Below are 15,385 nucleotides of genomic sequence, written 5' to 3' on the forward strand. Positions count from 1 at the left end.
TTTTTTTGTCTAAAATATACACTAAATAATTTTTTTTCAAAGGGTGCAGCCGCTCACCTTGGCCAAAGAGTAAGTCCGCCCCGGACTAGAACAATAGAACTAGAATCGTTCCTAATGTAATTCGTATTTTTTTTTCTCCACTCTAATTAATTAGTAATTTTTTGTTAGCTTTAAGATATTATGTTTTAGATTGGGCCAAATTATAAATAAATATATCACAATTCAGGGAAAAAAAGTGAGTTTTGCTTAAGTAATTTAAGAAAGATTATAAAGATAACATGCGACACTTCTTGTAAGTAGGATGAAAAGAACATTTTGGTCCTAAAACACAAACTTTCACTCTTTTGTTTTCCAAAAAATACAACAGACAAAATTTAGAACAAAAAAAAATCGTACAAAAAAATATAGCACAAAAAAAATTCAGTACAAAAATATCTAGTACAAAAAATTCAGCAGAAAAATGTTATACAACCTAGAAATACAACACATTCTTTTGGGTTATTTTGGTTGTCATATTTTATAAAGCCATAAAAAAATAAGATCGTATAAAAAGTTATTAACATTTAAAAAATTGACGGGAATATGCATGTGTCTTACATGTGTAGATAGAAAGTCAATAAATAAGTCATTCCAAAAACACCCTTACACCTCTCTTTTTTATACATTTTCATTTTAGTCATTGATTTGAAAAATGAAAGGTTAACATTTCTTTTTATCCTACTTAAGAAAATAAACTTTTTACTTGATCTTACTCTTAAATTAGTCATACCTTAAAACTAAAAATGTTAAAGGTTATTGGGTTATTAAATTTTGTTTATTTGGGTTAGATTTAGTAAAAAAAAAAAAAGTTAAGGGTTTGAAACTTTATAATAGGGTGAAATTTGCATGTGTCTTTGAAATTTGCATTTTAATCCCTCTTACAGTCTTACTTTTGCAGCGTAGTAGCGTACTATAATAGGGTGAGCCTGTATGTTCCCCCCTCTACTATTTATACCTCATTTGTGAGAGAAAAAGTGATGAGCCCTTGTAAGCATGTGAAAGAATAAGGGTACATTTTTAGTAGCATTTTGATAATATAAAGAAGACTAATCTAAAATACCATTTTTTTTCTTTTGGTGCCTTTTGTCTTTTATTTACATTTACCCCTCAATTTTTATTCTTGATAATTATAACTCTTTAACTTTTTAAAAACTTTTTAATTAAGTTTTATGTGCTTATTTTTATATACGTGTCGGTATAAATTCACGTTAATTTTACGTTTCGACGGATTTTTTTAATAAGTCGGGTCAAATATACTACGTTTTCGTTCTTATTTTTGTATACATTTTTAGTTGATCTATGTTTTGACATAAATTTTGTTCGAATAAAAGTTGATTTACGTTTTGACGCCACCGCAACGTGTTGTAGATAAGTCGGGTCAAATCTAATACATTTTCCTACGTTTATGTACATTGGTATGAATAAAAGTTGATTTACGTTTTGACATAAATTTCTTTCGCAAATAAGTTAGGTCAAATACAATACATATCGTGCTTATTTTTATATACGTTGTCAGATGATTTTTTACGTAAATTTTGTTGAGAAACGATTCGAGTTAAATATAATATGTTTTTCATTGGACTGTATAAATTTGAGTTATTATACGTTTCAACGCTGCCGCAACGCGTGTGGAAATTTACTAGTTCTTTATAATTTTAAAATTTATGTAGCTTTTGAATTATGTAGTGTTTTTCTAAATCATGTTGCTTTTTTATTATTGAAATTTTTTATTTAGTTACTAAATGTTCTAAAATTATTTTAGTTAATAAATGTTTAAAACGATGATAACCCGCGCGTTGCGATAAGATGTTGATTATAAATGCGTTTAGTATCATTATGTGAGATACAAAAATTCTTAGGCTTATGTTTCTAGCGATTCACATGGCATCATTAAATGATACAAGTCTTGGATAAGAATCTACAACGCACTAGAACGCCCTGGTTGACAATCCTTTACTCTGACAGCATCTAGGGTTCCTCGAACAATGTGATATCTCACACCGGGTAAATCGTTAACCCTCCCCCCTCTTACTAAGACTACAGAATGTTCTTGTGAATTATGGCCAATACGGGGTATATAAGCAGTGATTTCGAATCCATAGGTTAATCGTACTCTGGCAACTTTACTAAGACTACATTTTTTTTTCATTTTGCTTTATCAGATACCTACAACACCACACGAAAGCATTTTAGTTTCAAAACGCAAGAAGTGTTTTGAAGAACGATTCAACTTTCTCGGCATAAATTTGAACCGGATAATTTCTTACCCGCATAAAAAATGTTACATTTGTAAGTAAAATACATAAACATTTTTTAAGATCGTGTTTGGTAGACCGAAAGACTAAACCGATTATTTGTAGCTAATTTTTTTAAACCCACATGTTTTAAGCTTAAATGTAAAATTAAAAACTCACCGTTGGTTGTTTAGTCACCCTAAATTTGATCAGATGTGCATGATCTCTCTATTTCTCTCTCTTTCAAACAAGAAATTGTCAATATATGTATGTTGGTCAGTTCTGTTTAGATATAATGGAAAACATGAAAACATACCTTTGATTGCATCAGTACAGGCCAACAGAGAATCCAGATGGAGACGCAACAATAAGGTTTGACATGATTGTTAGCTTGATCCGGTTCCTCCTTAGGGTGCAATCTAATGATGGTGATGAAGAAAACCGAATAGGGTGTTCGGCTACGGAGAGAGGGGGCGATTTCATTATGATGTTATTGTGATTAGAGTCTAACCCTTTAACCCACTAATTATCTCCTTATATATGCACCCAAGAGGAAACCCTAATTAGTTAATAATGGTAATAAGGCCCATCAACAATTACCAACTAATTATTTAATAGGTTGTTATATATTTTGATCTATTATTATATAAATGATTATATAATGGCCAAATATAAATAAATACATTATTTATTTATTCTTACATTCTCCCACTTGGCCGAGTAATCATTTATTATGAGCATTAGATAAGCCTGATCAGGAGTTAACATTCATTTTAGCGTTAAACAAGAACTATAGCAGAGAAATACATCCGTTGAATCATTATGAGACTCAGGACCCCCATTAGTCATACTATAGCCTTAATTTAAAACCTAATCGTTATGATCAAAATACGCATAAGCCCTTTGTTTCATTTGTAATTTATTTGTCTATATGCCATTATGCCGGCTTGACGTCTTCTTAGAGACATACAAAATCCAACTGATGAGGAGAATTAACTAATAGTTAGTCATTCATAGTACGATATGCGGTTGCGCACGACCATCAATTAATACCCGTCTATAAGCTCTCTTAATAAGACTTATGGGTAATAGCCCTTCAGTTGTAGGACCCTTAAGCATATCATGAATGTATTCGATATAAAGATTTAGTTTCCTCAATTTGTTCATACATGAATAATTAATTGTGTATCGAAACTTAATGCAGCACCTCTCGAACTGTTACTGTTCAAGGAGTCATGGTAGCTGACTTTATCACACTAAGTCTTCAAAACATTAGTTATATGGAGTTAATAAACTTATGAGTCCACTGATAAATTTCCAACAACATTTAGTGACTATATTATGTCGTTATAAATTAGGTTGTTGATATCAGTCCATTATGACTCCTCTATGAGATAGGTTTTGTCTGCTGCCATAAGGATATACCCGAAATTACATTTTATCATCTTTGAATATTACAAAGTTAGAGTAATAAACCGGTTTTAATTCTCACTTCTTCTTTAAATTGTAGCCCCTCGTTTCTTTTAAAGATATTGTAATACTCCATTAGATGTTTCATATTAATCTAGGCATATCTAGTGTGTTGCAATGTGAGTAATATCTAAACGAGTAAGGAAATAATCTCATTTATCCTATTATCCTCTAAAGGAGAGCAGTATTTTGTTACATATATAAGGACCCATTTAATGTTAAACTTATGGAACGATACTATTGTCCCATTGGGTCTATCTCGGTAAGTTATGATATCTATTACATAAGAGATATCTCTGAGATCTATTATATCAAAGTTTGTGTTAACAATGCTTTGACTTATGTAACATATACTTGTCAAAAGAATATCATCTATATAGACACGTTTAATTTAGTTGCTCCCACTCATCTTGAGGTAGGTACATTAATCCACTTGGTTCTTGATGAAACTAATTACTCTAAGTTTTCATCGCATTATGATGTTTGCATTAACTCGTACATGGATTTTATTGGCTTAGAAATAAAGTGTTCTTTAACCTTCAGTTTAGAACTTTCAGGTTGTTTTATGAACATGTAAATGTGTCAGCCAGTTTGTTAGGGAAAATTGTTTTTAATGTTCATCTAATGTAGCTTTAAACTATTATAAGCTACTAGAACAGTGATGATCCTCAAAGAAATCTTTGATAATTTATCTCTTCCTAAGTATAACCTTTGACAATCAATCATGCTTCTTAGTGTCTTAACGTTTATATATTAGGATTTGGTTTAGTTATGAACACTCTCAGGTAATTCATTCAAATCCCAAACGTTATACGAACACATAAAAACAGTTTTATTCCATTCAGAGGATTGATTGACGTTAATGGCTTAATTTGAAGAGATAGGATCAGCAAACTTTTCCAAAATCCATTTCAACTTTAGTTAGGGAGGTTATGTAATCATCAAAGTTAGTAGGCTTTTAAATCTAGATGACCTCCTGAGTTGATTATTGGGTATTAAAAGTTTCAGTTTTATGGATTAGCTCTTGGTTAGGTTGCTATCATTTTCATTCTAAGTTTGTAAGAGTTGGTGCAGTATGCTGTACAAGAAGTGTAATCGGAGTTAAATTCGGAGTGAAATTTAATGACACTATTCCCCCCACCTCTTGTATTCCTTGCAAGTCATGATAAGGACTTTGACTGCTCCCACTGACCTTAGAAAACTTGAGGAACTCAGCATGCTTAGGGTCAATATTTAACGACCAACAAATTTTAATAGAGAAAACAAATTAATGACATCAGTCTTTGTAGTTTCTCTTGTTGAGGAGTATGTTAGTTTAGGTAAGCAATCTAAGTGTGCCCACAATTAAGCAACAGTGAAACTTTTGTCAGAGTAGCATTAGATTTAAGGAGACAAGTTTTGATAGAACAGTGTCGTGATGGAGCGGTGTCTTGTACAAGAGGTGCAAATTGAGGTAATGTGAAATTTTCACTCCCCCACCTCTTGCAACAATTGCAAGTTATTATTAAGACACTTAATGCTCCCACTGATCTTTAATATCTCTAGAATGCTACAAGAGAAGTTTCAATGAGCTACGTGACGTGGGAAAACTCAGGGACATATCTAATAAAAATCTCTAGAATGCTACGTTAGACTTTATTTGATTCCCTTAATGTCCAGATATCATAAGAAAACTCAGGGACATATCTAATAAAAATCTTATTAAGTACATATATGAATAGATTTCTTCTAAGACCGTGAGCCATACGCGACAAAATTTAGATACAAATTGATAGTCTTTTAAATGATAAATGAATTATGTCTGAATGTTCCATTTGGAATAAGTTCCACGAATGTCAATGACTTATGATGGACCCATACTTATTCCTTAAGCCAAGTAATATCTAGGGCTTTAACGTCATGATTTAAAATCACTTAGAATGAGATTAGATAAAAAAAATCATCCTCATTAACCATGTCATGATTTCTCATGAATTTTGGTTATAATGGATGAAATTTATAGGTCTCGTTTTCCTTTGAAAAGTTGTGACATTCTCATTTGCATGATGACAAAAGTTGTGAAAGTGTAAGGTATCATGTAGTTTTATCTTAGTAATGTTTCAATCCAGATATTTTGAACAAATAAAATGAGAGTTTAAGGTAAGTGTGATTTTATGTTGACCATGCAAACCTCACCACCTTCATAACATTGCTTAATTATGATACTGTATTCTGATTAGTCTTCAGAATATATAAGGTATCGAAAAGCGTTGTTAGAAGACTGATTATTATGGTTTTTAAAGCCTTAACATTTAATTTTGTCACTAACTCTCATGTTAGTTATTTATTGACTTCTGGTAAGGAAACGTTTAAAACTAGAGTCAACTAATCATGTGTTAATTGGAATATTACAAATTAGCAGACTTAGATATCATTAGGAAGTGACTACCTAATTAACTTATCCAACCGTTCTCCTGAATAATGGATAGTCTCGTTGCTTATGCCTAGTCTAATGGCATAATTATGCTGTGAGATTCTCCCTTGAAGAACCTTAGAGTTGGAATTTTGTACTTGTATTTTGACTATGGACCTTAGAACAATCCTCTTTTAAAGTTTAAGTGGCTGTGAGGTGAGTAACAACTTATTTTCCAGCTTCAAACATTTATTTCTTTGTACATATGTTGCTTATCAACACACTCATTATACTTTGGTACTTTTGAGTGTTATAGTTGATTTATAAGGCATCAAATTATACAAGTGAAAATCTTAGTATGTAATGTACTGGAAAAATGTACTTATTTCCATGCGTAAGCCCTTAACTTTATGGGTCATGGTATTGTACATTCTTATGTATTCACATATACCACTTAGCTTTATAGTTTAGAATTTTAAATGAAGGCATGCATCTTAGGGAATTCTTGTGATTATTCCACAATTATAGATTAGTCTTAGGAAAGACTTAATCTGGAATAACCTTAGTGATAGCAATTATGTTTGAGAGATCTTGATTATCATAAGAGACATCATGTTCGATTTATCCTATTAATCATGCTCTATTTTTCTTCTGTAGTAATCATTATTAGAAGAGAGCATTAGGATTATTGTGTCTTATGGGATAATCAAGGATTCAATTTAAGAGCTAATTCTTATAGAAACTTTAAGTAAAACAAAACATTTTAGGTTTAAAAATTAGAGTGGATGAGATATTGATTTATAGAAGAAAATTACAGTGAGTAAAATTATGGGTACTAAAATATAAAGCAGACGAAATGATCATAAGATTAATGATCATTAATGTGAGAATCATTATATGAAGAAGTTGTGATATGTCTATTATTAACATCAAAATAATATACTTAGTTAAAATTCTACTTAAACGAAGACAAAGCAGCTTTGGCCAGAAGTGTAATCATTTAAGCATGTGTGCAAAGTAATCGTGACAAATCAGCTTTGGCCAGAAATGAGACAATCACTTTAGTTATGCACTTGTTAAGTATGCTATACATGAAAGAATTAAATCAGCTTTGACCAGATATTAAGACATTCACGTTTGTAATGCACACTTAACATAGCTTTCGTAATACTTGAACGATAAGTAGATGTATCAAATCAGCTTTGGCCAGAAATGATACATCAGAAGCTCATTCAAGTAAAGCCATTTTGGTTTTGCAAAACATTATTTTGATCCTGATTAATTAACTAAGTATTTACAAAAACCAATTATTTAATAGCAAACCACCTGTTAGCGCGGATCGAATTCCTCGGTGAGTTCGCTGGGGGGTGCAGGGGGACAGCGTGCCCCCTAGACGGGGTTCGGGGCGGAGCCCCGAGCTAAATTTTAATTCACATTAAACAGCCTAAAGTAATGAGGTTTCGAGTGAGATCTCGACTCAGTTATGAGGTCTCGAGTGAGATCTCGAGTCAAGTCTCGACTCATCTTGTAAAATTATGAGGTCTCGACTCATTAAGGTCTCGAGTCGCAACCTCAGTGTCTCGAGTCGTAATCATGGTCTCGACTACTGTGTTTTATGAGATCTCGACTCCTTGATGAGGTCTCGAGTCGCAACCACAGTCTCGAGTTGTGAAGATTGAAGCCCTTAGTCGAAACCTCAGTGGTCTCGAGTCGAAACCGCTGTCTTGAGTTATAAAGGTTTGAGAACCCTTATGATTTCGAGTCGAGACCTTGTGGTCTCGAGTCGAGATCTTGGTCTCGGGTTACTAAAAGATGATCTCGAAACTCCTGTTAACTGCTATTATTGTGAAAATAACTGAAAATTCGAATTATTAGGGATTTTGAGATATGGTTTCCTGTTTTAGTGATGATCTAATTTCATAAAATATTTCGAAAATTTTATCTGTTGATGTAATAACAGTTTTCGAAAATTTCTAAGAGTTAAAACAGATCAAAACATGGAAAAACACTCAATAATCCAAATCATATTCCAAAACATAAAGGAATTTCGAATTTTCCTAAGAACACATGATGAACCCTAAAAAATAAAATAATAAGTCTGGAACCCGAAACCTGAAAATTAAGGCTTCTAAAATAGATTTCGGATTTGTTGATTTTAACTATTATGATTTCGTGTAATTGATTTAAGATTCTTTTCCGAAAACAATGATTTCGGGTCATGACTCGAAACTGGCGGTTATGATTATGAAGTTATTCAAAATTTCTGTTTTCATGATTTCAATCCCAGAAATAATAGATACGAAAACATAACTGACTAATGAACATATGCTCTGATACCACATGTTGATCAGTTCTGTTTAGACATAATGGAAAACATGAAAACATACCTTTGATTGCATCAGTACAGGCTAGCAGAGAATCCAGATGGAGACGCAGCAATAAGGTTTGACATGATTGTTAGCTTGATCTGGTTCCTCCTTAGGGTGCAATCTAATGATGGTGATGAAGAAAACCGAATAGGGTGCTCGGCTATGGAGAGAGGGGGCGATTTCATTATGATGTTATTGTGATTAGAGTCTAACCCTTTAACCCTCTAATTATCTCCTTATATATGCACCCAAGAGGAACCCCTAATTAGTTAATAATGGTAATAAGACCCATCAACAATTACCAACTAATTATTTAATAGGTTGTTATATATTTTGATCTATTATTATATAAATGATTATAATGGCCATATATAAATAAATACATTATTTATTTATTCTTACAATGTATACTACATTCTTTTTCAAACATAAAATGATCATTTATATACTATCAATTTTTAACAATCTTTTGCATCAGTTGTTGTATTGTTTGCTTTGAAAGTTGTACAATGGTATTTAGCATAGTATGGGATGATATATACAATGGGTTCTTAGTCTTATGTCATTTATATACTATTAATTTAAAACATTTGTGTGCATCTTTGTAGGGATGAGCTCGGTACCGACCGGTACCGATACCGAAAGTACCGGAACCGAACATCCCCAAAAGTGGGTAATGGTACCGGTACCGAATATACCCGGTACGGTACGGTTCGGTACCGGTACGGTACCGGTATTTGAGTGTAAAAACCGGTACCGTACCGGACAGGTACCGAACACGTACCGTACCGGACCGGTACCGAACCGGTACCGAAAATGTCAAAAGTCGGTACCGAAAATGTACCCGGTTCGGTAAATTCGGTACCGGTACCAGGTCCAATTTGCTCATCCCTACATCTTTGGTTTTAAGTTGTGCTTAAATGGTGGTGCCTTAATCAAATATAGGTTGTAAGTTGTGCTTAAGTGGTTGTACCTTAATCAAATAATAATGGTTTCATTACCTTACCAAATCAAATTTGTTTTGTATGCATGTATGGTTGTAAATTGTACTTAAGTGGTTGTACCCTAATCAAATAATGGTTTCATTATCTTACCATATTCAATCGTTTTGATTCATTCAAAGTTGTGTTGTTTTATTTGTAAATTATTATTATTTATAATAATCTAATTAATTTAGCCAAAATCTTGTATAAATATAATTTGCAACATATTGAGGCAATTGTTGTTGTAATGTATGCATTATGGTTTGTATAGTGGTAATGATATATATTATATATAGATATAGATTACGAGGAACCTGTCAAACGGGAAAAAATAGACGCGGGTTCATCGTAACGCGCGAGTCCTAGATCAATTTAGTTCTTTTATTCTATATTTTACGTTTCGATTTAATTTCTTCGCAATTGTACCAATTTTTACCCTCAAATACTGGTACCGTACCGGTGCCGTACTAGGTATATTCGGTACCGGTACCCACTTTTGGGGGTTTTGGGTACCGAGCTCATCCCTAACATCAACTTTGAGCTCATGCCACGTAGCAACGCAAGTAATTGCACCGTTTAGATTTCTTTTCATACACGTGCTAAGTAAATTGTATTTCGTTTTGTCTTAAGTCACTTTGTTCGAAATCATATTGAAATGAACCAATGGACTAACGAACACAACTTGTACAACTTGTATAACTATGAATCCTTTTGAACCGTGATTTTGATTTGTAATAAAAAAAGCTAATAATTTACTAAACTTACATTCTATATTCTATATTCTATATTCTATACTTATTATCCTTATATTAAAAACCAAACACTTTGAATAGTAAACTTTATATATTCAATTAAAAAAATGAAAATCAAACAGTAAATCAGGGTAATAAGGTATCAAATTTATCAAACCGGATATATTTTCGATACTGATTCCATGTCGACTTTTAACATTCTCGGTTTCGGTTCGACACCGGTATTCAACGGTTTTTACCCTCAAATACCGGTACCGTACAGGTACCGACCGGCACCGAACCGTACCGTACCGGTACCGAACCGTACCGTACCAGGTATATTCGGTACCGGTACCCAATTTGGGGGATTTTCGGTAACGGTATTTTCGGTACTGGTTGGTACCGAGCTCATCAAATCCTGTAGCAACGTAAGTAATTGCATCAGTTTAGATTATTTGTCATACACAATCCAATGAATAGTAACATCATCAATGGGATGAGCAAATGGTATCGGGTATCGGGTATATTTTCAGTACTGAATCGGTATCGACTTTTGTCATTTTCGGTATCGGTTCGGCAACGGTATTCACCGGTTTTTACCCTCAAATACCGGTACCGTGACAGTACCGACCGGGACAGAACCGTACCGTACCAGGTATAATCGGTACTGGTACCCACTTTTAGGGATTTTCGGTAACGGTATTTCCAGTACCGGTTGGTACCAGCTTATCAAATCCTGTAGCAACGCAAGTAATTGCATCGTATAGATTACTTTTCATACACACTGTAAGTAAACTGTATTTTGTTTGATTGAGGTTTTATATACACAACAACTTATTTTGCTTTCTTTTTTTTGTCTTTTCCTATAATGAATGAATTGTAGCATGTAAAATTAAGTTGGATATTTAGATTATTGATGAGCAAATCGTATCAAATCCTGTAATCAAGCCGGTATCGTATCGGTACCAAATTTACTATATCAATCATTTTCGGTACCAATTTGGTACCCACCTTTTGGCGTTTTCAGAATCATTAATTTCGGTTCGACACCGGTCTAGCACCATATCTGTATTTACTGATTTTTAACTTCAAATACCATACCATACCATATCGTATCGTGCCGAACATTTTCGGTGCAGGTATCTAATTTCGATGATTTTCCGGATCGGTACTCTCGGTGTCGTTACCGGTAACGAGCTCATCCATATTTTAACATCTTAGCACCGTAATAACTAAACTGAAAACAACTGAATTTCCAACATGTAGGACGTGTGGGGTCCTATTATTATATATTAGTTTATTTAAAATCGCTTTTTTTTTGGGACAGAGTAACTATCGTTACCACGTCATTGTTATTTATTTTTTGATTTTCGGTATCTGCTTGCCGTTGCTGACACGTGTTTTACAGACATTAGGTCCCGCCGCAACGCGCGGGCGAAAATTCAACTAGTTATATTAATTTCTAACATGTCAATGAACAGTAATGTTTTTTTGTCTTTTAATGGTTTTTTTCAATTTCATTTTTTTCTTTTTTTCTTTTTTGATATAGTAACTTTATGGTTTTAAAATTTGTAATAAATTTTTTACTTTTTATAATTTTGCCCCAAAAGTTAAACGGGTTTATTGTTTATTAGTTTTTATTTTACGCTTGTTTTTCTGGAATTGTTGTTGTTCGGTTTTTCGGTATTTTGTGGTCACATTTGCTTCATCAAGTTTTTATACCCAATGAATTTTTCTAATATGTGTCGGTATAAATTCGATTTCATCTACTTATTACGTTACGTGAGTCATTTGGTGTTATAAATTCGTGTTTTTGTTTCACATTTTTCTCGGTTTTGGTCATTGTTCGGTTGCTACATTTTTCGCCTGTCAACCTCGCAACGCTGGTTGCACGGTTTTACGCTCCCCGCCCTGCAACGCAGGGGACTTAAGACTAGTTTTTATGATTTTCCTTAATGCTCGGGCACCCTTAAACATTTATATATTTTTTAAATTGAGAAATTAATAAAAATTTGTACTATTTTAACTTTTTTTTGTTTTGATTTTCATCTACATATATCTTTGTATATACAATAAAAAAATTAATACCAAAACTTTTGTCAAATATATAATTTAGCTATTAATATTATTTTAACATATTTTATTATTATTATTATTATTATTATTATTATTATTATTATTATTATTATTATTTCCCCTGTATTAATTATCAAATATTTCTTTACTCACAAAAACACTGTTCAATGTACTTTCTTGTCTATTGGTTGATCCAGTCCACTATCTCTAAGTTTCTCTCGGTCATTCTCTCTTGAGTAAATTGCCATTTTAGTCCCTGAGTTTTGTCCAAATTTGCCAGTTTAGTCCAAATAGTTTTTTTTGTGCATCTGGGTCCCTGACTTTTACATTTTGTTGCCATTTTGATCACTTTGCCTAACTCCATCCAAAAACTCCATCTTTAACCAGGGGTATTTTGGGGATTTTCATTTTAAATGTTTTTAATTGCCATTTTGATCCAATTCCAAAAAATCAAAAAAATTCCAAAAAATCAAAAAAATTCAAAAAAATAATAAAAATTCTAAAAAATCATAAAAATTCAAAAAAATCCAAAAAATTCTAAAAAATCCAAAAAATCCGTTTTGGCGCGAACCGTTTCGAACCCGAACCGTTTCGAGCTGAACCGTTTCGACGCGAACCGTTTCGACCCGTACCGTTTCGAAGCCGAACCGTTTCGACCCGTACCGTTTCGACCCGTACCGTTTCGACCCGAACCGTGCCGTATCGAACCGAACCGTTTCGAGCTGAACCGTTTTGAACCCGAACCGTTTCGACCCGTACCGTTTCGAAGCCGAACCGTTTCGACCCGTACCGTTTCAAAGCCGAACCGTTTCGACCCGTACCGTTTCGAAGCCGAACCGTTTCGACCCGTGCCGTTTCGAACCGAACCGTGCCGTTTCGACCCGTACCGTTTCGAACCGAACCGTTTCGACCCGTATGGGTCGAAACGGTACGGGTCAAAACGGCACGGTTCGATACGGCACGGTTCGGTTCGAAACGGCTCGGTTCGAAACGGCTCTGTTCGATACGGCACGGTTCGGTTCGAAACGGTACGGGTCGAAACGGTTCGGTTCGAAACGGCTCAGTTCGATACGGCACGATTCGGTTTGAAACGGTACGGGTCGAAACGGTTCGGCTTCGAAACGGTTCAGCTCGAAACGGTTCGGGTTCGAAACGGTTCAGCTCGAAACGGTTCGGTTCGATATGGCACGGTTCGGTTCGAAACGGTACGGGTCGAAACGGTTCGGCTTGAAACGGTACGGGTCGAAACGGTTCGCGTTGAAACGGTTCAGCTTCGAAACGGTACGGGTCGAAACGGTTCGCGCCAAAATGGATTTTTTGGATTTTTTAGAATTTTTATGATTTTTTAGAATTTTTATTATTTTTGGATTTTTTGGAATTTTTTTGATTTTTTGAATTGGATCAAAATGGCAATTAAAAACATTTAAAATGAAAATCCCCAAAATACCCCTGGTTAAAGATGGAGTTTTTGGATGGAGTTAGGCAAAGTGATCAAAATGGCAACAAAATGTAAAAGTCAGGGACCCAGATGCACAAAAAAAAACTATTTGGACTAAACTGGCAAATTTGGACAAAACTCAGGGACTAAAATGGCAATTTACTTTTCTCTCTTTATTTCACTTTGTTTCTATTTGCAAGAAAAATCAGCCACCAGATGACCCCTTCCTCTTTGCAGGTACAAAGAAAAAAAAAGCTAAGTGTACAAGTATTTGTTTAGAGGCGTCTTCAACGGTCACCACTGCATCCACTGCCGGGCACCACTACCACTACCTATCAGGGGCGGTTGACCACCACACTACAGCCAGCGTCACGACAAACAACCGATCGGTTGCAATTCTTTTAGATCTGTTCAGCCACCACCACCGCCTCCAATCTCTGGCCAAATCACATCCACTCAGAAATTTCGAAGAAGATGAAGATGTGGGTTGTATCTGAAACGGGAGTGATGCGGGAATATCAAATGTCGACTCAATTATGTAATGAAATAAATCCACATTTAGTGTCCATTAAGTTTTGTTTTAATTTATGTCCATTGAGTTGATCATAAAACTCTATATAAGTTCTCATGTAATTTGTATTGGGGGATAGTTTTTTGAGATTTATAAAATAATTGATATTTCACTTCAAATTCCGTGCCTTTTGGGTGGAATCTTGGGGGTTGGGGAAGAACACACGGGTATTCTTTGAATCAACGTGTTTGATCTTCGTTTCCGTATCACGCGCTACATCAGTTGGTATCAGAGTTAAATTCCTGGTTCAAAATGGCTTGTGAGAGGGATTATCGCTTGTGCCACACTCTACCATGTTTTGATGAATACGAGGATGAGCAATGGTATTCTTGGGCATGCGACGGTGACTCGGGTGGTACCAGTAGTGTCCTCACCATTAGGCATGACCACAAAAAAGAGTCAACGATCATGGGAGCCGGTGATGACGAATCAAGTTTCAAAAGTCATAGTGTTAAGGGTGATGGTCCTACTATGGTAACGGGTGGTCCAACGCCTACAGTTGGAACTCAACCTATTAGCATGGGGGGCTTGCAAAGAAATTTCATGAGCAAAGCAATGAAGTCGAAGGCATTAAGAAACACAATAGATTTTGGTGCTTCTCAAATTTACTTTTGTACAATTTTAAAAGGTAATTTTCCAACAAATAGTTTTGAGGAAATTATTTTGGATGATGAAAACCATGGTATACAAAATTCTCATGCTGTAAAAGTCTGGTACGAGGTTCTATTTGAAAATTTGGTTGATGGCCAGATTGTGGGGGTTGGAGAAGCTATGTCGTCAAAAGATGCCCCTCATATTGATCAAAATGAAGAAAAAGTTGTTAAATTTGATGGGTATTTTGTAAAAAAATACAATGAGGTCCATGGTTTACGACTATATGGTTATTTAGTTGGAACTATATTAATTGAGAGGGTCAAGACAATAGTGAACAAGAAATGGTCCTATGCTCCGTTCGACCCAGGTAGTACAGGTTCAGAGTCAAATGAGGTAACCCGTGAAGTAGAACTACTTGGGCGGGCCTTGATAATAATAGAAAAGAATCGGATTGATGTTCCTTTCGATCCAGGTGGCTTTAGCCTGGG

This window comes from Helianthus annuus, chromosome 8 (assembly GCF_002127325.2).
Source record: "Helianthus annuus cultivar XRQ/B chromosome 8, HanXRQr2.0-SUNRISE, whole genome shotgun sequence".
Classification (NCBI taxonomy): domain Eukaryota; kingdom Viridiplantae; phylum Streptophyta; class Magnoliopsida; order Asterales; family Asteraceae; genus Helianthus; species Helianthus annuus.